A 22,245-nucleotide genomic window follows, 5' to 3' on the forward strand; every position below is an offset into this window, starting at 1 on the left:
CGTCACAAATTCAACTGCACCTCCACACACATCATTTATTGCATCCACTGCACCCGATGTGGCCTCCTCTATGTTGGGGAGACTAGCCGCCTACTTGCGGAACGTTTCAGAGAACACCTCTGGAACACCCGGACCAACTAACCCAACTACCCTGTGGCTCAACACTTCAACTCCCCCTCCCACTCCACCAAGGACATGCAGGTCCTTGGACTCCTCCATCGCCCGACCATAGCCACACGACGCTTGGAGGGAGAGCGCCTCATCTTCCGCCTAGGAACCCTCCAACCACAAGGGATGAACTCAGATTTCTCCAGTTTCCTCAATTCCCCTCCCCCCACCTTTCCCAGCAATACTTTTCATCTCAGTTATGCAAATCAAACACAGGCAGGTACATATTTGTAGATGTAAATACTGATATTGTTGTCTGTGTATGTATTTCTGTTTATGTTTATGCCGTCATCGCCCATATCTGTATGAATGAGTATGTTGGCTCATAACTTCGTTAGTACAGCTTCGACACTATCCTCACGAGCTCTCTTTTTCTCTGTTCTCCTCTATACCCCAGGCCATAACATGTTACCCATAACATCACAGAAATTGAATTATGACTCGATCGTTCATCACCATGAACCCGCTCAACCAATCTGCATGAACACACCTTCCCGGAAATTCTTCACCTCTACTTTCATGCCTTTCCCCAGTTATGCTTAATTCCCCTACTGATCAAAAACAATTCATGCTGACCTTACACAAGAACAATTGCTGTAATTTCTATGCGGCAAGATGTTATTCCTTTATTCATTCACTGGATGAAGGTAACGCTGATTCTGCAGCATTTGCTGCCTATTCCTAATTGCCCAAAATGCAATTCAGAGTCAACCATATTGTTGTGCGTGTGGAGCTATGTGTAGACCAGACCAGGTCAGAAGAAGGGTGACAGTTTCGTTCCCTGAAGGACATTAATGAACCAAGTGAGATTTTCCAAGAATCGACAAAGGATTTGTGGCAATCAATAGATTCTTAACTCAAGATATGTGTTGAATTAAAATTCCATCTTATGCCCAACTGTCCTGTATGTTAATAGTCTCACGATAATACCACAATGCCTCCACCAAATGCTGCTAAAAATGTACAATTCTCTGAAAGAAGGCATTCAGTCTAACCTGGCTCCTTATTATTCTAAGACTCGTGTTTTCTCTGATCGTGGATTCTCCCATGGAGGGACACACTCCCTCAGCATTCAGCTTATTAACCCCTTCAGCAGTCATCTGTGTTTCAAAGAGATAACCGCCCATTGTCCTGAAGTGCAAGAAGTCGAAATCCAAACTAATTTAGCTTTGCTCAGAAGAGAATCTCCAATACAAAAGATCAATTTTGTGAAAATTCTCAGAACAGTCTGTAAAGAAATTGTGCACTTTATATCATTGGTGGACCAAAACAGCTCACAGCACTCCAGACCTTGAAGACAATCCTTGTAAGGGATCCTTACATATTTTTCTTTCCTTTCACCATAATGTCTCCTTAACTTCCTTTGTTAACCATTGCCCATTTACCACTCTCTTAGAAGATTTCCATCTTACACGGATATATTGTAGCTGAGATACAGAAAGTACCTTCTTGACTGCATTTATTCTTTTCTTTGTTAGGAGATCACTTGCTCCTCTGATGCCACCTTGAACAAAGAAGCGATTCAATCAACATTTTTGGAAGTTTTTTGCCAGAATTCGTTTGACATCAATTATCAGAAAACTGCTATATCTCCTTAGATAGTAGGTACAAAACTTCGAGAGAAGAAAGAGCATTGAGCAAGAAAGTTTTATTCCTACCTCATAATCATTTGGAGGCTGAACTGATCTGTGAGAAACACAAAATAATATGCTTTGTGCAATACATTTGATCCCCAAAGACATTTCGGCCTTTTACATTCTGTATGAAACATTGTCTTCATCTCACTCATAGAATTAACTTTTGAAAATAATTTCTCCCACAATGAGTACATCACGTCTCCTCCAGTACTTCACAATTTGCTGAGCTTTCATCTATCCAGTTCACTATCAGAGGCAGGAGGAATTGTTGTCTGTAACCTCATTAGATTTTGTAATACTACCTAATTATTCATGGTAATGGTATTTAATTCCTCCCTCATATTCTTCACCATTAATGGCTTGTTTGAAGTATCTTCCACCTTAAGTACAGATGAAAAATGTCTGCTCAACTTCTCTTGCATTGCAGCTGAAAACAATCTTCCAGATTCAGTTCAGGCTTTGTTGGGTGGCTCAGTTTACTTTGACCTCTCGCTTTACATTTTCATACATTTCAAAAAAAACCTCTTACTATCAGTTCCTATTTTCGTTATCATTTTGCCTTCGGAGCTCATTTTATCTGTCTTTATTCATCTTTTTGGTGCTCCTTTGCTGGATTTTTAATTAATAGCAAACTTCAGGTTACTTGTCCCAAAGCCTCCTTCTCTGCTTGCTTTTTCACCAAAATACTCTCCTAACTTCCTTGGTTAACAATTTTTAATTTATTTCTCTCGTAAAAGCTTTCATCTTTACAGGAACATATTTTTAACGGATTACCTTCTTAAAACACTGCTGCAGCTTGCTTAGTTTAGTTCCTGTTAATCTATCTTTCCATTTCACTTTTGGTAAAATTACTTCTATTTTTAAATTTCATTCAAGTGATTTCTTTTTCAAAAACTTCTATTTTCAGCTCGAGCTACTCACTCTCCTACTTAATGCTAAATTCAGCCATGTTATGCTGAAGACAATCTCATTATATTTTGGTCAGAGGTCATTTACTAAACCTGCCTCATTTCCAATTACCGGTTCAAGGGAGGCTGTTTCCATTCTCACACTAAGGCACACTGCTCCAGAAAAATATGGCACTTTGAATGTTCGTAAAATGTTCCGACCTTAATCTGTTAACCGAACTATCAGTATTACAATGCGATTGGATACGATTTAGGATGCATAGGATGGGGAAGGAAACTGTGGGGGATGGGCAAAATAGTAAGAAGGAGCTAATTCAAGGAACAGATACAGTGTGTCCTTGATCAGTATCTATCTATCTCACAAGGACGAAGTTGTGGAGCACAGGGGCTGTGCTTTGTGAATGAAGATTAATCTCTTGTCAAGAGGAAGAAGAAGGCTTATATTTGGATGACATGTGCATTTCATGCGGCTGAGAATTACAAGGTAGCCAGGAACGACCAAAAGAGAGAGCGAAAATGCGCGAGGAGGGGACATAAGAAGTTGTTCATGGATAGGGTCAGGAAAAACATACGGAAGCTTTCTATAGGATAAAAGAATGCCGAGAATAACGTAGTGCCAATCAATGACAGTCGTGGGCAGTTGTACTTGGAGTCAGAAGAGATAGTGGAAGCGCTAATGAATACTTTTTGTTAGTATTCACAAAAACACAATGTTGCCGGGCAGAATACTGGCTGTCAGACCAGATGCAATTGAGGATCAATAGGAAGAGAAAGTAGAAATTCTGGACATTGTGGAAGCCACAGGGGAAATTATAGAGCTTTTGGCCTTGTACTTAATCTCTTCATTGTGTATAGCAATAGTACTAGAAGACTGGAGGGTAGCAAATGCTGTTCCCGTGTTCAACATGGGATTACAAACAATCCTGAAAATTATGGACCAATTGGTTGTAGGTAAAGTGTTGGAAAAGGTTATAGGAGACATGATTTTCAATCATCTCGATAGGAATAAGTTGATTAGGGATAGTCAGCACGGTGTTTTGAAGGGCAGGTCATGAGGGTAAAGCCGTTGATGTGGTGTTCATGCGTTTTAGTAAGGCATTTGATAAGGTCCCCCATGGTACATTACTGCACAAAGTATGGAGGCATGGCACTGAGGGTGATATAGTGGCTTTCATCAGATATTGGCTCGCTGAAAGAAGACAGATGTTGGTGCTTGATGGGAAAATACATCCTGGAGTTTAGTTACTAGTGGTGTACTGCGAGGATCTTTCTGGGTCCACTGCTGTTTGTCATTTTTATGAACGATCTGGATGAGGGTGTAGAAGCATGGGTTAGTAAATTTGCAGACAACACTAAGGTCGATCCAGTTGTGGGTAGTGCCAAAGTATGTTGTAGGTTACAGCGGGACATTTATAAGCTGCAAAGCTGGGCTGAGGGTTGGCAAATGGAAGTTAAAGCAGAAAAGTGTAAGCTGATTCACTTTGGAAGGAGTAACAAGAATGCAGAGACCTATGCTAATGGTAAGAGGCTTGGTAATGTAGATGAACAGAGAAATTTTGGTGATCATGTACATAAATCACTCAAAGGTGCCACCCAGGTTGATCGGACTGTTAAGAAGACGCGCAGTTGTTAACTTCTATTAGTCGGTCGATCGATCGAGTCTCGGAGCCATGAGGTCATGCTACAGCTGTACAAAACTCTGGTGCGGCTGCACATGGATTATTGTGTGCAATTCTGGTCATTGCATTATTGGAAGGAGGTTGAAGCTTTCAAAAGGGTTCAAAAGAGATTTACTACAGTGTTGCCTGGTATGGATGCAAAATCTTATGAGGAACAGTTGAGGGACTTGAGGCTGTTTTCGTTAGAGAGCTGATGGTTGAGATCGGAAAGACAGTACGAGGCTTTTTGCTCGAATGATGATGGCTAGCACGAGGGGGCATAGCTTCAAATTGAAGGCTGTTCGATACAGGACAGACGTCAGAGGTGGTTTCTTTACCCAGAGAGTAATGCGTACATGGAACACAGTTTCTGCGATAGTTGTAGACTCACCAACTATACATGCACTTAAGTGGTCATTGGATAGACATGTGGACTCGAATGGAATAGTGTAGGATAGATGGACTTCAGCTTGGTTTCACAGGGTGGCTCAACATCGAGGGATGAAGGACCTGTACTGTGCTATAATGTTCCGTGTACTAGTTACTGTCTTTGTGTTTCTGGGCGAATATTGTTCGACAGTATGTTTAATGTAAATTTCCTAACATTTATTATTTAGAAATGCATTTTCCAAGGAACAATTCGACTAATATTAAGACAAGGAATGAACATAGTTATCAAAACTCTCAAGTCAGACTTTAACGAATAATTTGTTCACCTTTCTCAAGATACTAAAAATCACTGGTTCATGAATGTAAACAACACAATGGGGTAACCAGGCAATGACCTTATTAGTCAGTCTCTGAAATATAGCTGGAGCGGTTTACATAGCAAATGCCGTGACTTTGAACTGATACAGTTCATTTGGCCATACGAAAACCAAAATCGCCTTTGCTATCTCTGGCAGGCACTTGCCAGTATCGTGTGAGCAAGTCTAACTTAGAAAGGTTAATTGCTTGTTCCACGGTTTTGACACAGTCTTCCAACCGGGAAATTGAATATGCATCAGCCTGTGAAATTGTCTTGACTTTGTGATCGTCCACATGTAACCATTGGGCAGCAACGTCATTTCGCACCATGACTATGGGTGAGCTCCAGTCACTGTACCTCATTTCGAGCCTACATTCTGGGAGCATTCGCTCTATCTCCTTCTGAACCTGTGCCAACGTTTAAACGGTTATGCCCTGGAAGAATATTGTTTAATCCGAGCAGCATCTTCGATCTCTACAGCATACAAAATTACGTAAGTACTTTTAAGTTTATTTTCACATATCTCTTTCAGGTCATTTTGATTTTCTTGTGAAATGTAACTCCATAGTTTATCACAATTTTGACAACTTCCTCATTGCGCAATTTTATTTGAGGTATGTCCAATTCAGAATCCTCTGAAGTTGGTTCTTCCTTCTGTGCTGTAAGCATTTACCTCATCTCCTCTTGCTTTCCTTCCCTTTCAAAATAGTCTTTGAGCATATTCACATGGCACACTCTGTGAGATTTCTTCCTGTCTGGAGTCTTTGTCAAGTAGTTCACGTCACTCAATTTCCTCTCGATTTTATTTTGGCCACGAAACATTGCTTTTAAAAGCTCACCTGTTTCTGGAAGTAACACCAATAACTTAAGCCCAACTACAAAACTGATAATTTCTGGTTTCCTCTCCACTTGCTGTTTCATTGTATGCTGTGATACTTCAAAATTATGTCCAGCCAACGCTCCAGCTCTGTTCAATCATTCTATAAAACTTGACACTTCTTCCAAATGTGTCAGAATTCTGACTTATCATTTCCTCTGTAATAAATTATAATAGTCCTCTTACTTCATGCCCCAAGATTACTTCAAATGGACTGAATTTGGCCATTAATTTGACGTATCTCTGATCGCAAAAAAATGAAATGGAACCCCATTATAACAATCATCTTCATAATCCAGAACCTATGCCCTCAACGTGGTCATTAGTGTTTGATGCCATTTCTGTTATGCTCTCTGCGATTCTGCATGGTACGCAGTAGATTTGAATACCTTTAGGCGCATGTTATCAATAATCTCCTTGGATAGTTTGGATGTGACATTTGATCCTTGATTTAACTGGATCTCTATTGGTACTCTCTATTAATAAAGTGACTCTTTTACAATCCTTTTAGCTGTGATGTTGAGCAACGGGATTGACTCTGAAAATCTCATTGATACATTCATCATTGTTAATTAATACTTATTAACACTTTTTGTTTGATTGAATTGGTCCCCTACATCAATCAGGACTCTTGTGAAAGGTTCCTCAAATGCCAGAATAGGTATTAAAGGTGAGGGTTTTATTACTGCATATGGATTTTCGATTAGCAAACTGGTATGACACATCAAGCAAAATTCAATTGCATTCTTGTGTAGTCCAGGCCAGTCAAAACAGCTTAGTATTTTATAGAACATAGAAAAATACAGTGCAGTACAGGCCCTTTGGCCCTCGATGTTGCGCCGATCCAAGCCCACCTAACCTACACTAGCCCACTATCCTCCATATGCCAATCCAATGCCCGTTTTAACGCCCATAAAGAGGGAGAGTCCACCACTGCTACTGACAGGGCATTCCATGACCTCACGACTCGCTGAGTAAAGAATGCCAGTGTTTTCCCCTAATTGACCTCCAAGTGGTGACACATGCACCATTCGCAGCACCTTCTTTCAATGCCCTATCGGCAAAACTATTTAGAGTCATAGAGTCATAGAGATGTCCAACATGGAAACAGACACTTCAGTCAAACCCGTCCATGCCAACCAAATATCCTAACACAACCTAGTCCCACCTGCCTGCAAACGGCCCATATTGTTCCAAACCCTTCCTATTTATGTACCCATCCAAATGCCTGTTAAATATTGCAAATGTACCAGCCTCCACCACTTCCTCTGGCAGCTCATTCCATACATGTACTACCCTCTGTGTGAAAAGTTTCCCCTTAGGTCACTTTTATATCTTTCCCCTCTCACCCTAAATCTATGCGCTCTAGTTCTGGAATCCCCGAAACCGGGGAAACCACTTTGTCTATTTACCCTATCCTTGCCCCTCATAATTTTGTAAACCTCTATAAGGTCACCCCTCAGCCTCCGACGCTCCATGGAAAACAGCCCAGTCTGTTCAGCCTCTCCCTATAGCTCAAATTCTCCAACCCTAGCAACATCCTTGTAAAGTTTTTCTGAACACTTTCAAGTTTCACAATATCTTTCCGATAGGAAGGGGACCAGAATTGCACGCAATATTCCAACAGCGGCATAACCAATGCCATGTACAGCCGCAACATGACCTCCCAAGTCCTATACTCAATGTTCTAACCAATAAAGGAAAGCATACCAAACGCTTTATTTACTCTCCTATCGACCTGCGACTCCACTTTCAAGGAACTATGAACCTGCACTCCAAGTTATCTTTGTTCAGCAACACTTCCTAGGACCTTAACATTAAGTATATACGTCCTGCTAAGATTTGCTTTCCAAAAATGCAGCACCTCACATTTATCAGAATTAAACTCCATCTGCCATTTCTCAGCCCATTTGCCCATCTGGTCAAGATCCTTTTGTAATCTGAGATATCCCACTACACCTCCAATTTTGGTGTCATCTGCAAACCTACGAACTGTACCTCTCATGCTTGCATCCAAATCATTTATGTAAAGGACAAAAATTCGAGGACCCAGCACCGATCCTTGTGGCACTCCACTGGTCACAGGCCTCCAGTCTGAAAACAGATCCTCCACCACCCCCTTTGTCTTCTACCATTTAGGTGGTTCTGTATACAAATGGATAGTTCTCTTTCATTCCGTGACATCTAACCTTGCTAATCCGTCTCCAATGGGGAACCTTGTTGAATGCCGAATTGAAGTCCATATTGATCACATCTGCTGCTCTGTACTCATCAATCCTCTTTGTTACTTCTTCAAAAAACTCAATCAAGTTTGTGAGACATGATTTCCCATGCACAAAGCCATGTTGACTATCCCTAATCAGTCCTTGCCTTTCCAAATACATATACATCCTATCCCTCAGGATTCCCTCCAACAATTTGCCCACCACCGACGTCAGGCTCACTGGTCTGTAGTTCCCTGGCTCGTCCTTACCATCCTTCTTAAAGAGTGACACCACATTAGCCAACCTCCAGCCTTCCAGCACCTCACATGTGACTATCAATGATGCAAATATCTCAGCAAGAGGCCCAGCAATCACTTCTCTAGCTTCCCACAGAGTTCTCAGGTACACCTGATCAGGCCCTCGTGTTTATCCAAATTTAACCGTTTCACAAATCCAGCACTTCGTCTTCACCAATAAGGACATCTTGCAAGATGTCACCATCTGTTTTCCTCCAGTTTATATCTTCCATATATTTTTCCAAAGTAAATAGTGATGCAAAATACGTATTTAGTATCTCTCCCATTTTTTGTGGCTCCACACAAAGGCCACCTTGCAGATCGTTGAAGGGCCCTATTCTCTCCCTAGTTACCCATTTGTCCTTAATGTATTTGTAAATATCCTTTGGATTCTCCTTAATTCTATTTGCTAAAGCTGTCTCGTGTCACCTTTTTGTCCCCCTGCTTTCCCTCTTAAGAATATTTCTACTGCCTTTATACTCTCCTAAGGATTCACTCAACACTAACCCTATTGCAAGTCTCCACTTCCTCATTAAGACATAATTTGTTAAAAATACCACACAGGGATGCAGTCACTCTTCTTCTCTCTACATGCATTTTGATACAACTGTTTTAACTTTTCATTTTTCTGCTGTAAATCAATAAGAGTTGAAGTCCAATTTTCTCTGGACTCTGTCGCCTCATTTTACATAATTGAGCACTTTTTGTCTCACCGTGAATTTCTGTTACCAATAACACTTTCTGGTAAATGTCCCTCAGGAGTGTACGTCCCTCATCCTTCAACTGAGATGATCCCTTAATATTGTAACCTCTTTACCTGCTACTCCTAAACTTTACCCTTCCATGCACCAGTAGATTTTTTAAGCAAACCTGGCACTTCCTCCTTAATCATCCTCTGATCATTTCGTACACTCTGAGGCAGTTGTCTAGCTTCCGCTCTGCTCTTTGTTACTAATTCAACAAAACTTCTAGGCTTGTCCGGTGTTCCTACCTTTGGATTTCTCCTAGTCCACCAACACTGATTTTGTGTGGCCCACTTTATTAAAATGAAAACACCGGAGCTTTTTGACTTCTTTGACACCCTCACGGTTTTCTTTTTTACCCTGTGGTAAGTTATCCTTCCAATCTTAACTGATAACTTCCTTTACCTTTCCACTTGTGGATTTCTCTTTGCCCCTATTTCTATCCATCATGAACTGATATTGATTCTGGAAACCAAACCGTGTTTTATAGACCAGCTCATAATTATCAGCTACTTCAGCTGCTAACCTTGCCGTTTTAACTCTCTGCTCTTCCATATGATTTCTTACTACTTCCTCGAAAAGGATATCTGCAGCCTTTATCTACAGCCTTTTAAGCTAAAATTCCTTTTTAAGTGCCAGTTTTGGAAGTTTAAATGCTCTGTTTTGCTCTCTGTTCTGCTGCTTATTCTATTCTTTTTCTTGTGCTGCTCTCTCTTATTCTCTCACTTCTGCTGTTCTATCCTTTTTTCTGTCTTCTGTTTTCGATCATAACTTAAACTGTTTCATTTCCACTGTCCTTTCATTATCTCTCCCCTCTAACTCAAACTGCTGCATTTGCAATTGGATTCGTGCCATCTCTATAGAATCTGATGTTTTCTCCAGCAAATTTCAACACTGAGCTACTGTCTCAATTATCTCTCCTTTCTTCACAGAAGTAGTCAGGTCCAATCTCAACTGGTGTTCTAATTCCAGCAGCTTGGTCTTATTCACCTTCTGCAACATTCCAAAGTCACCTCATCCACTTCCAGAATGATTTGGGCGACTGAAAGAGCCATTTTTATCTCAGGCTTTGTCTACCCAACCAAACCAACACTCAAAATAAAGACACTAGCACCTACCACGTGCTGTTTTAAATTCCGCAAAGAGCCCCAGATCTGTATTGGACGAGGCCAGACCACCCAAAACATTCTCAAGCAAGCAGCCCAGATCACAACATTGCAATTTGTTTCAATAAGTTGACAGTGAAAATTACCCGAAGTAAGTTAGCTCAATTGACTGCGAGGTTTGAAAAGAAACAAAAACATTATTCACAAATTAAGGACTGAAACAGAAAGAACAGAGTAAAGAACGCCCACAGAACTCAGTCTATTCAAACTAGACGTAATTATGCTGTTCCGAATATGCACAACAATCCCAATAAGGAACCCCCCATTTAAAAAAGTACAGTAAACATGGAACAAATGTTGATAGGTTGAAGTTAGAAGAGCAGAAGGAAAAAGTGAGTTTCGCAGCCTGTTTCAACATAGCCAAAATCCCAACTAGTATTGGTCTGAACTTCTCAGCTAGCGAGTTGACCACTCCCCTTTCATTATACAGGTCACTTCAAAAACATGACCAGTTTAGCCTGAAGTCTCATCTGTTTACATAAAAACAAAACGCCTCTCAAAATCCTCTTCCATCTCTGTACCAAACCAGTGACTTCAGAGATGGGAAGGTTTTATGACACCTGTGAGAAACAGTCAAAGACACAGTATCCTTGAGAAAAGGAACAACTTTGTGAAAAAGGACCAGCTATGTGACAACCTCCATAACTTTTAAATCGGCGTTCCTGTGCAGTAGCCACATTCTGAACTTCAAAGTCTTTCGATTTATCCGTTTTTTTTTTCTCTCTGTCTTGTTCCCTTACTTCTGCAAAGACCTTCATCTCTTTTTCTTTGTGTTCTGCCTGGACGATTCTCTCTTTTGTCTTTTGTTCTGTAACAAGAATAATAATTCTTTCCTGCTCTCTTTGGTGTACTTTTAAACATAACTCAAACTGTTTTAATTCCCTGTCATGGTCAAGGTGATTAATCTCCAATTGAATTCTTGCCATTTCCACAGATGCTAATATCATATCCAGCCAATCTAATTACTGCAATTACCTCACCTATTTTCACAGATAAAGGCAACACCAACTCCAGCTTGTCTGCCAATTCCAACAGTTTTGCTTTAATCAACTTATGTAAATCCCCCTCAAGTCACTTCTTCCAACTCCAGAAAATTCTTCGTGAGTGAATGTGCCATTACAACACAAAACACTCTTCAAACCAAATAAATTCAACATCCGAAACAGAAGATACTAACACCTAACACTTGCCGCCTTTGAGTACAACAATGCTAAACACAAATTAGAATTATAGACTCATTCTATACAAGCTCCCAATCTGGTAAGAACCAGGACAGACAACCGACAAAATGTTTCAAGAATCTCACTTCGACCATAGCTTTTCCTTATTTTAAAGGTAGATTTGAAATGGGTGCACCAGCTATGACGCAACTGGTCAAAGCACTGGGCTTCAACCAAAATGGAATTTATTTAAACATTACAGTTGAAACACGAGCAAAATAAATCAGAACTTAGAATGAATTGTGTCGTGTAAGACGGAATCGACATGATATCGCAAGTATTAGCAATTAACTGGTAGAATACAGTAACATGTTATAATCAGACATCTTGTCAAAAAGGTAAATCCAATCATAAATTGTTACAGGGAGGAGGGAACAATATCCTGAAGAAGATTTCAGATGCAGTCAGCCCAATCTTTTACTGAACGTTGCAACTCATTTGGATTCACATACTTTGTGACAGCTGCAGCTAAGAAAAATAAAACGTTATGCACCCTGAAATGTGAGAACTTTCCACTGTTAAACCTTTTGAGAAAAAAAAATTCAAAGGCCTTGTAAAGCTAGTCTCTTCAGAACGTCTGTCTTTGCAAACTCACTTCAAAAGATCCCCAGCAATGTAACCTTTTCAAATTGACAACATCATCACATTGAATACATCTGGGCTCTAATCACCGAATCACACAAGTGCAGAAGAAGCCCTACTGCCCATTGAGTCGTACAGCTAAAACAATGCTAACTATACTTTCGTCACTCTTTCCAGGACGAGATCTATAACCTATAAACAATTAGAGAAACTTACCTCGTGTGTTCAGTGGTCTCCATTTTGCCAGTTGCAGTCGCAGTGGGAGGGGCAACAGCGAGAAGTCGGGACATGCCGAGAAAGTAAATTTAAAATTATAGAAACATACTTCGTGTGTTCAACTGTCAACTTTGCCAGTAGCAGCAGCAGTGGGAGGAGCAACTGCGAGCACCCTAGACCTGCTGGGAAGGTAAATGTAAGATTATATCAACTTATCGGGGCTGCTGAGGGAGTAGAGTAATATATTTGGGTGGTTGTATTACCAATACACTACTTCGGTAGTATCTCCCACCCATCCTTCGTCTCTAACTGAAAAAAAAGGTTTCTGTGTGCCGGATTGGTAAGGGAACCAGATTTTCTTTATTCTTTATTGTTCTACAGTCTGTTTGGGAATTTAGAACAGTCGGAATTGCGGTTTGTGCAGCTAACTGTTTCTTCTGCAGAATGTGGGAGATAAGCGTGAATGCTCGTGTTCCTACTGGCTTCATCTGTGAGAAGTGCACCAACTCCTGCTCCTCGAAAACTGCATGAGGGAACGGGACCTGCAATGAATGAACATCGATCATTTGGGAGGTGGAGAGGTTTATTAAGAGGTATTACAGGGAGGTAGTCAGATTCCAAGTGGAAGGGAAAGACAGACAGGTTACTATCAGGGAATGGAAAGGGAACCAGCAGGCAGTGCATGGATCCACTGAGGACGTTACCCTCAGTGACAAGTCCACTGTTGTGGACACTGATGTGGGAAACGACTTACCATGGGGTACTGTTCTCTGGCAGAGCGTCTGTCCCTGTTGCTCAAAAAGGAGGGTGGTGGTGGGGGGAGGTGAGCAGTGCATTGCAGACTCCATAGTTAGGGAGACAGATAGGAGGTTCTGTGGGGACGAGAGCGACTCACGGATTGGATGCTGCATCCAGGGTGCCAGAGTTGGTGATGTTTCATTTCATGTTCCTGGCGTCCTTGAGGGGGACAGTGAGCAGTCCCAGGTCGTCGTCCACGTAATTGCTACTGACCTAGGCAGGAAAAGGAATGTTAGATGGAAGCTTAGTGTTGGAACAAATCGAGTTGTTATCCGTGGTTTGTTGCCTTTGCCACGTGCCAGGGTGGCAAGAAATAGGGAGAGAATCGAGTTGAATACGTGGCTACAAGGATGGTGCAGAAGGGAGAGTTTCGGATAACTGGATAATTGGCACTAATTCTAGGGTAGGTGGGACCTCTACAAACAGGATGATCTACAGCTGAACCAGAGTGTACCAATATCCTCGAGGTAGGAGTTTGAATCTGCTAATAATGTTCCGGAGTGTTAAACTAATTCAGCAGGGGGTGCAAATCTAAATTGTCATTCCAGTGTTCAGGAGGTTGAGAGTTGTGAGGTTAGAAACATGGTTTCCAGGTGGCAGGAGCTCACTGGCAAGCAGGACAGTGTTTAGAATTGTGTCTGCTTCAATGCCAGGAGCTTCTGGAATAAGGTGGGTGAAATTGCAGCATGGGTTGGTAACATTTTCTTCGATGTTGTGGCCATCACGTGGGTATGGATAGAGTAAGGACAGGAATGGTTGCTGTAAGTTCGGGATTTAGATGATTCAGTAAGAACAGAGGAAGTGGTAAAAGAGGGGGAGGTGTAGCGTTGTTAGTCAAGGACAATATTACGGAAGGAGAAAGGGCATTTGACGATTCGTCTACTGAGGTGGTATAAGCTGATGTTAGAAACAGGACACGAGAGGTCACCCTGTTGGGAGTTTTCTAGAGGCCTCAGAATGCATGCAGCGATGTTTTGGACAGGATAGCAAAGACAATTCTGCATAGGAGCGAAAGTAACAGGGGGTCTTTAAATTTCCAAAAATTGACTTGAAATATGATAGTTCAAGTACATTAGATTGACCAGTATTTGTCTGAAGTTTGCAGGATGGTTTCCTGATATAGTGTGAAGACAAGCAACAAGATGTGATGCCAAATTAGTTTTGTTTTTGGGTAATAAACCTGGCCAAGTAGAATTGGAGCTTAGTGAACACTTTGGTGATAGCGACAACAATTCTGTTATGTCTAATTTAGCAACGGAAAGGGATCAAATTATCCCGGTGAAAGGCAATTATGATGCGATTAGGCAAGACTTAGGATGCAAAGGATGAAGAATGAAACTTCAGGGATTGGGCACCATTGAAATGTGAAGCTTATTCAAGGAATAGCTACTCGTGTCATTGACAAGTATGTATCTGTCAGCAGGGAGGAAGTAGTCGAGAGATGGAGCTGTGGTTTAATAATGAATGTGAATTGCTTGTCAAGAGAAATAAGAAGGTTTGTGTTAGGATGAGATGTGGAGGCTCAGTTAGGGCGCTTGAGAGTTACACATTAGCCAGGAAAGGCCTACAAAGAGAGATAAGAAGAGCCAAGAAGGGTAATTAAAAGTCATTGGAAAATAGAATCAAGAAAAATCCTGAAGTTTTTTTTCGGTACATCAGATATAAAAGAATGACTGGGAAAGATTATGGCCGATCAAGGGTAGCATTTGGAAGTGGAGTGTGAAGCCCGAGGAAGTAGACGAAGCACTAAATGAATATTTTTAGTCAGTATTCACACTGGAAAAAATATAATGTTGTCGAGGAGAATACTGAGATAAGGCTACTAACCTACATGGCTTTGAGGTTCACAAGGAGGAGGTGTTAGCAATTCGGCAAAATATGAAAACAGATAAGAGCCCTGGGCCAGATAGGAATTATCCTATGATTCTCTGGGAAGGCAGGGAGCAGATTGCAGATCCTTTTGTTTTGTTCAGTGTGTCGTCATTATCTGCAAGAATAGTGACAGAGGACTGGAGGATTGCAAATGTTGCCCCATTTTTAAAGAAAGGGAGTCGAGACAACGCTGGCAACTATTGACAGTAAGCCTTGCTTTGGTTGTGGGTAAGTTATTGGAAAATGTTACAAGAGTTAGGATTGATAATCATCGAGAGAGAAAAACCGTGATTAGGTATCGTTAACACGGTTTTGTGAACGGTAGGTCACGAATCACAACCTTATTGAGTTACGTGAGATGGTAACCAAACAGGCAGATGAGGGTAAAGCGATTGATGTGGTATATGGATTTTAGTAAGACATTTTACAAGGTTCGACACCGTAGGTTATTGCAAAAAATACACAAGAATTTTGATTGAATGTTATTTCTCAGTTTGGATTAGAAGTTGTCTTACTGAAAGAAGACAGAGGTTGGTGGTTGATGGGAAATTTTCATCCTCGAATTCAGTTAATAGCCATATACTGCAATGTTCTGTTTTGGGGCCACTGTTCTTTTGTCATCTTTATGAATTACCAGGATAAGGGCTTTGAAGGATGGGTTAGTAAACTTGTTGATGACACAAGGGTCGTTGGAGTTGTGAATAGTGCTGAAGGATGTTACAGTTTACAAAGAGACATAGATGAGCTGAAGAGCTGGGCTTAGATGCGGCAAATTGAGTGTAATGCGCAAAAGTGTAAGGTGATTCACTTTGGAAGGAGCGACAGGAATAAAGAGTACTTGGCTTTTGGTAAGATTCTTGGTAGTGTGGAAGAGCAGAAACACTCAATAACAATGTATATGGATGCCTGAAAGTTGTCAACCTGTTTGAGAGGGTTTGTTGGCTTTTATTGGGAGAGCGATTGACTTTCGGTAGCCACGTGGTCATGCTTCACAATCTCCGGTGCGGTCAGTTTTGGAGTTGTGCATACATTTCTCAAAACCACATTATAGGAAATATGTGGACGCTTTGGAAGGGGTTGAGTGGAGATTTAGTAGACTGTTGCCTGGTATGGGGGTGGAGGGGGGGGGAGGTCTTAGCAGGAAAGGCTGAGGGATTTAAGCTTGATTTCGTTTGAGACAAGAGTTTGAGAGGTGAATTAATTGAGACATTGGTGATGGCTAGCACGAGGGGATACAGATTTGAATTGAGGGGTCAGGGATGATAGATATAGGACAGATATCAGAGTAGTTTCTTTACTCAGAAAGTAGTCTGGGCGTGGAATTAACTGCCTGCAATGGTCGTAAACTCGCTAAATATAAGGGTATTGAAATGTTCATTGGATATACGTGGAATATTGGAAGAGAGGTGAGCTTTGAATTGCTTCCACAATTCGGCACAACATTGAGGGCCATAGATCCTGCAATGCACTTGATGTTCCATGTTCTGTGGTAACCGTCAATGTTAAGTCATTTTAAGCGCCCATCTGAGCAGTTTCCGAATGTTCTGAGCTTTCCTGCCTCATTCACCCTCCCCACGCCATTTGGAACAACACACCACATGCATTTTCTGCAGGAATCATCCCTAAAATTACCTCTAAACCACCTCCCTCCGACCTGAAAATGAGCTACTTGATATGGAACTTCACCTGAAGGCAACAACCACATTTCCTCCACACTGACATAACCCTGATAATATAGCAGATCACCCCACCCTCAAATATCTGTTCCAGTACAAATAATGCTACCTTATTGAGACTCAGTTCATCGTGTAAACATTCCATTCCAGGCAACATCCTGCTTACACTTATCTACAGTCCCTCCATATCATTCCATCCTTCATATTATCCAGTTACCAGAACTGCACAGTGTTCCAGCTGTTTTATGATCGAAGTTCTGCACAACTCCAAAATAACTCCCTGTTCTTATCAGATTCCCCTCATCTGAATAAGGTGAGTGCCCTCTACATCCGTTATCCTGTTCTGCCACCTTCAGTTTATGTTCCGATGTATTCTCTAAACATTCCGTTTCTAATCATCTCGGAATGGGTGGCAATCCTGAAGCTAAGGGAACTGGTAGAGGGTTTTAGGGTGTAGGTTTGCTCGCTGAGCTGTAGGTATGATTTCCAGACGTTTCATTACCTGGCTAGGTAACATCATCAGTGGTGACCTCCAAGTGAAGCGAAGCTGCTGTCTCCTGCTTTCTATTTATATCTTTCTCCTGGATGAAGATCCTGGGGTTTGTGGTGATGTAATTTCCTGTTCGTTTTCTGAGGGGTTGATCGATGGCATCTAGATCTTTGTGTTTGTTTATGGCGTTACGGTTGGAGTGCCAGGCCTCTAGGAATTCTCTGGCATGTCTTTGCTTAGCCTGTCCCAGGATAGATGTTTTGTCCCAGTCGAAATGGTGTTATTTTCCCTCCGTGTAAAGGGCTACGAGGGAGAGAGGGTCGTGTCTTTTTGTGGCTAGCTGGTGTTTGTGTATCCTGATGGCTAACTTTCTTCCTGTTTGTCCTACGTCGTGTTTGTGGCAGTCCTTGCATGGAATTTTGTAGACGACATTACTCTTGTCCATGGGTTGTACTGGGTTTTTTAAGATTGTTAGTTTTTGTTTGAGAGTGTTGGTGGGTTTGTGTGCTACTAGGATTCCGAAGGGGTCTTAGTAGTCGGGATGTCATTTCTGAAACTGATTTGAGGTATGGTAAGGTGGTTAGGGTTTTTGGCTGTGTTTGGTCTGCTTATCGTGGTTTTTTTCTTGAGGAATCTGTGGACTGTCTCCACTGATGATGTTACCTAGCCATGTAATGAAACGTCTGGAGATCAAACCTACAGCTCAGCGAGCAAACCTACACCCTAAACCTCAACCTGAGCTACAAACCTTCACAAACCTTGCAAACAAGGAACTGGTAGAATCCTGAGGCCTCTGTCACTCTCATGCGATCTTTCTACATGCCTCCTTCTGTTGATGAAAATGAGGATAGGTTCCCCAGCAGCATGTGCACACAGACTTACCAGTTCAAACATGACTCCTATTTGTGGTATTGTTTGAGAGTACAAGGTTATGGGGAAAGTATTTTTGAGATGAATGCTCGAAATGTCAGAGCGCACAAAACCACATGTTAAATGCTGTAAATTGGTAGCAGAATAGGTGAATGTTTGATGATGCGCAAAAACAAGATATGTTGAAAGCTCTTTTACCATGCTGTTAAAAAAAATGACAGTGAGAAACTGAAACGTGGCTAAATGATCACAAACGTAAAGTAAAATGTACTTTCATTAAGTGAAGATACAAGCACAGGCTCGGGATTAAAGTTTGCTCGCTAAACTTTGGTTCATTTCCAGACGTTTCATCACCCTAAAAGGTAACATCTTCAGTGGGCCTCAGGTGAAGCAGTATACATGATTCCTGCTTTCTATTTATGTGTTTGGGTATCCTTGGGTAACGTATACATAGAAAGCAGGAATCATGTGCACTACTTCGCCTGAGGCCCACTGAAGATGTTACCTAGTAGGGTGACAAAACGTCTGGAAATGAACCTCCCATCTCAGCAAGCAAGCCTACATCCAAAAACTCAAACTGAGCTACCTATCTTATCAAAACTGGCTACAAGCATAAGTGTTCCCTAGTGTTCTAGTGGCTAGTACTTGGAATTTTCACTAACATGCTATGGGTTCAATTTCCAGTCCAGCATTGCAAGTGTACGTATACTGATAACTTAACAGGACGGTCGAATTTCTAAATTATCAGGAAATAAGTCGTCGAGACGTCATGAGAGCCTTTAACGTACCAAACTTTATTCAGGCTAATATAAAACAAAGAACTATGGATGCTGAAACTCTGAAACAAAAACAGAATTTGCTGCAGTAACTCCGAAAGTCTGGCAGCATCTGTGAAGAAAAATGAAAATCATTCTTATGAATCTCACGACCCTTCTTCAGAATTAGGAAAATTATCTATTTCTACATTATAATGCTGTGGGAGATATTAGGTTTATCTGTTGAATCAGCATTTGTATCAAACTATTGATCATTACATTACAACAGTCAACATAATAATTTTAAAAGCATATGATTGGCTCTCATGCTCCTCTATTGGCCTGGAAATCTCTCCCTCAATGGTTCTTTTTTTTTCCTTCTGTCAGTCAAAAGGCATATCGAATGGTGAATTAGTCCTCACAATGTCTACCTTACTATGAATCGCCACCTGTCTCTTTTGGCCACTGAGTATCCATCAAAGCCTCTTCCAAATTTCTCGGTCTGTCTGTCCATCTATTTCTCTCATTTCCCATTTTTGTTCCTTGTAATGTCTGAAAGTGGAAAACAGCATCCGAGAGGAGCATCTGAGAGATATTCCCCACCCCATCCTACCTGCAATATATAGAACGAGGCTCACATTCTCCAGACCATGTAACTGTCACTTATGACAGAGGTAAGGAGATATTTCCTCACTCAAAGAACTGTAAATCATTAGAATTCTAAATACAATTCCTAGTTCATTATTAAATCAATTCCACTATATTCACAGACTTTTCAGTGACGTCTTGACGGTTCGTGTAAAATTACTGAATGGTCACAGCAAGGAATGGTGGCAATCAGCTCGTTCTATCTGTCCCATGACTACAATATTCACTAGTCGCACTGCACTTTAACCTGCCTCTTCTCGTTATTCTAACCAAACTGGGAATGAAGAATAAGAATAAAAGAAGAGGAGTAGTAGAAGTGTTTGTGGAGCAGCGGAGAGAAATTACAGGATCAATTGATCATTACAGTTCACAAAATTTCTAGAAACAACATTTCCAGTTGGGGATGAAATCCGATCGATAGTACTGAGAGGATCGAATAATTATATGTACAGTTCAAACAAAAGAAGCATATTCAGTCAACCGTTGTCTCCATCCACATCACCGCGTTTGGATCAACAACATGGCCTATGGGAGAAGTTTAAATTAGGAATGTTTAATGTAAAGTGGAGACATCGCTCATGTTTGAATTCAGAACCTGCTGTTCACAATACAGGTCCTTTCACCATCTAGTCCACAGTGCCACGAAAGCCTTGATTTCAGCCCAATTCATTTACCCATTTCGTTCATCATTCAAGCACACTAGGTCGGTTTTCATTTCTGCTTCAATGCTGTTCACTGAGAATTTTAGTCACCTTCTGCTGTTGTAAAATCACTCAGCTAATAGCTGAACATTCGCCAGTGAAAATGCATTGAAAGAGACAATCCCTTCTTGAATTGAGTTAAAACTAATATTTCACCCACTAACCTCATTGGACAAAGGGAGTATATTCTTACTCTTGGGACTCATTTACAGCCTTCATACATACAGTGGCAACGTCAGAAGAGGAACGAGGTCATTGTGGTTAATTGATCACGAGTGATGTGTGAACCAGTATAAACAGTAGGCAATAAAATCTGACCCATTTGCATCCCCACTGCCCTTTGCACGAGGAGATCCTCTCTTAATTCTTGACACATGTCTCTCAGTCGTCATTGTTTTTCACTTTTGTTTTCAATCCTTTGTTCCGATTCTAAACTTGTTCCCGATTGATTGCAGGTCTCTGATTGGGAACTGCAACTCTTAAAAATGTATTCCTGTGAGATGGACATCACTCATTAGTATCTGATGCATTACCTATCCATATTTACCATGGAGTTGCACGTGATGAGTTACTTTGTTGAACACTTAAATTCTTTGGCTTTTGGCCGTTGTTACGGCCTTGCTGCCATTCGGGTGGGCTTTTCAGGATTTAGACACAGTGAAACATGTGGAAATACCAGGTATAATGACCAATGTTTTCAATCTGAGTTCAAACTGGAGGATGCAATTAATGAACCAATAATTCTGAATCTCGTTGTGAAAAAGGAATAAGAAAAACAGTGCAACCAACATGAAACAGTTCTAACTAACAGCTGACAAGCTCCGAGATGAACCCCCTTCCAAATAGGCTGCCAAGGTTTTGAGGAGAAGCTACATCAGGTTTCTGCCTTTTAATATGTTTTTTTTTCCATAGCAGGTTGAAACTTCTTCAATCTTTCTTGAAATAAGATTTGAAAGTCTTTAACCTATGTTGGCATTCGAATGCAATGTGTTTTAGCCCTGAATTCAGTTGAAAGACAATAAGTTCTTCTTGTAACTGGTATGGCAAGCCTGAAGGCAATCCAGTTTTCACAGGGTCTTCTTTAACCTCACCGATTCGGGGTAAGGGATGCAATTCTTCCATAAATGTGCTTGGGGTCAGCAATCTTCAAATACCCATTCTGCCTCCACAGCAATATCACACTCTCGCCTTCTCTTGCGAAATTGAAATGGAAAAATAAGGAGGGAAAGTCCTGCAATTGCATTCTCACAACAATTTAGATTTGTGAGAAAATTGTTCCAACTGGCTGTTCACAGATTTCTGTATGGCGTGATTTAATACTTGCTGAATAAAGGGAGATGTCTGTTTCATCAATCATATTAACATCAAGACCTAGTTGGCTAAATTGAACATTCGGTAGAATTATAGCCATTTTCTGCATGTTATCCGCAATTTGTGCATTGGTTTGCTGTTGGCCATCACTTTTACCCGCAGTAATTTCCATGGCTTTTTATTCTCCTCATTGAAATGTACAATGAACCTATGGGCACAGTAACAAAACTCGTTCCACATTCTTTCGAGTGTCCACACTTCAATGTTTCCTTTCATAGCTTCTTTTGAAGTAGCAAGGACTCACTCATGAGTATCATTGATTATTTCTTACATTTCCAGTAAATTTCTCGTTACTGATGATCCTAATTTGTTTTCTTAAACTGTAGACTGGTCACATTTCAGAATAGTCCAATGGCATGATAATTTCAGTGAAAGTTCTTCTTCCATTGTCTCAAAATTAATGTCAATTGAACTAGTTTTTGTGTATCCCATATCGGAGAAGCATTGTTTATTTTAGTGGCTTTGTGATTGCAAATACCTCAAAGACGCACTCGAAAACTTATTTAATTTTCTTAGTTGACCAAGTAGTAAGTTAATTAGACAAAGAGAGGAGATATGCACCCCGTAATGATGACAATGCTTTACTGATCACAGAGATATTCTGAAGAATGGAGTAGAGGAAGCTCATTCCAATATCCCAA

The sequence above is a fragment of the Chiloscyllium punctatum genome, chromosome 46 (assembly GCF_047496795.1).
Source record: "Chiloscyllium punctatum isolate Juve2018m chromosome 46, sChiPun1.3, whole genome shotgun sequence".
Classification (NCBI taxonomy): domain Eukaryota; kingdom Metazoa; phylum Chordata; class Chondrichthyes; order Orectolobiformes; family Hemiscylliidae; genus Chiloscyllium; species Chiloscyllium punctatum.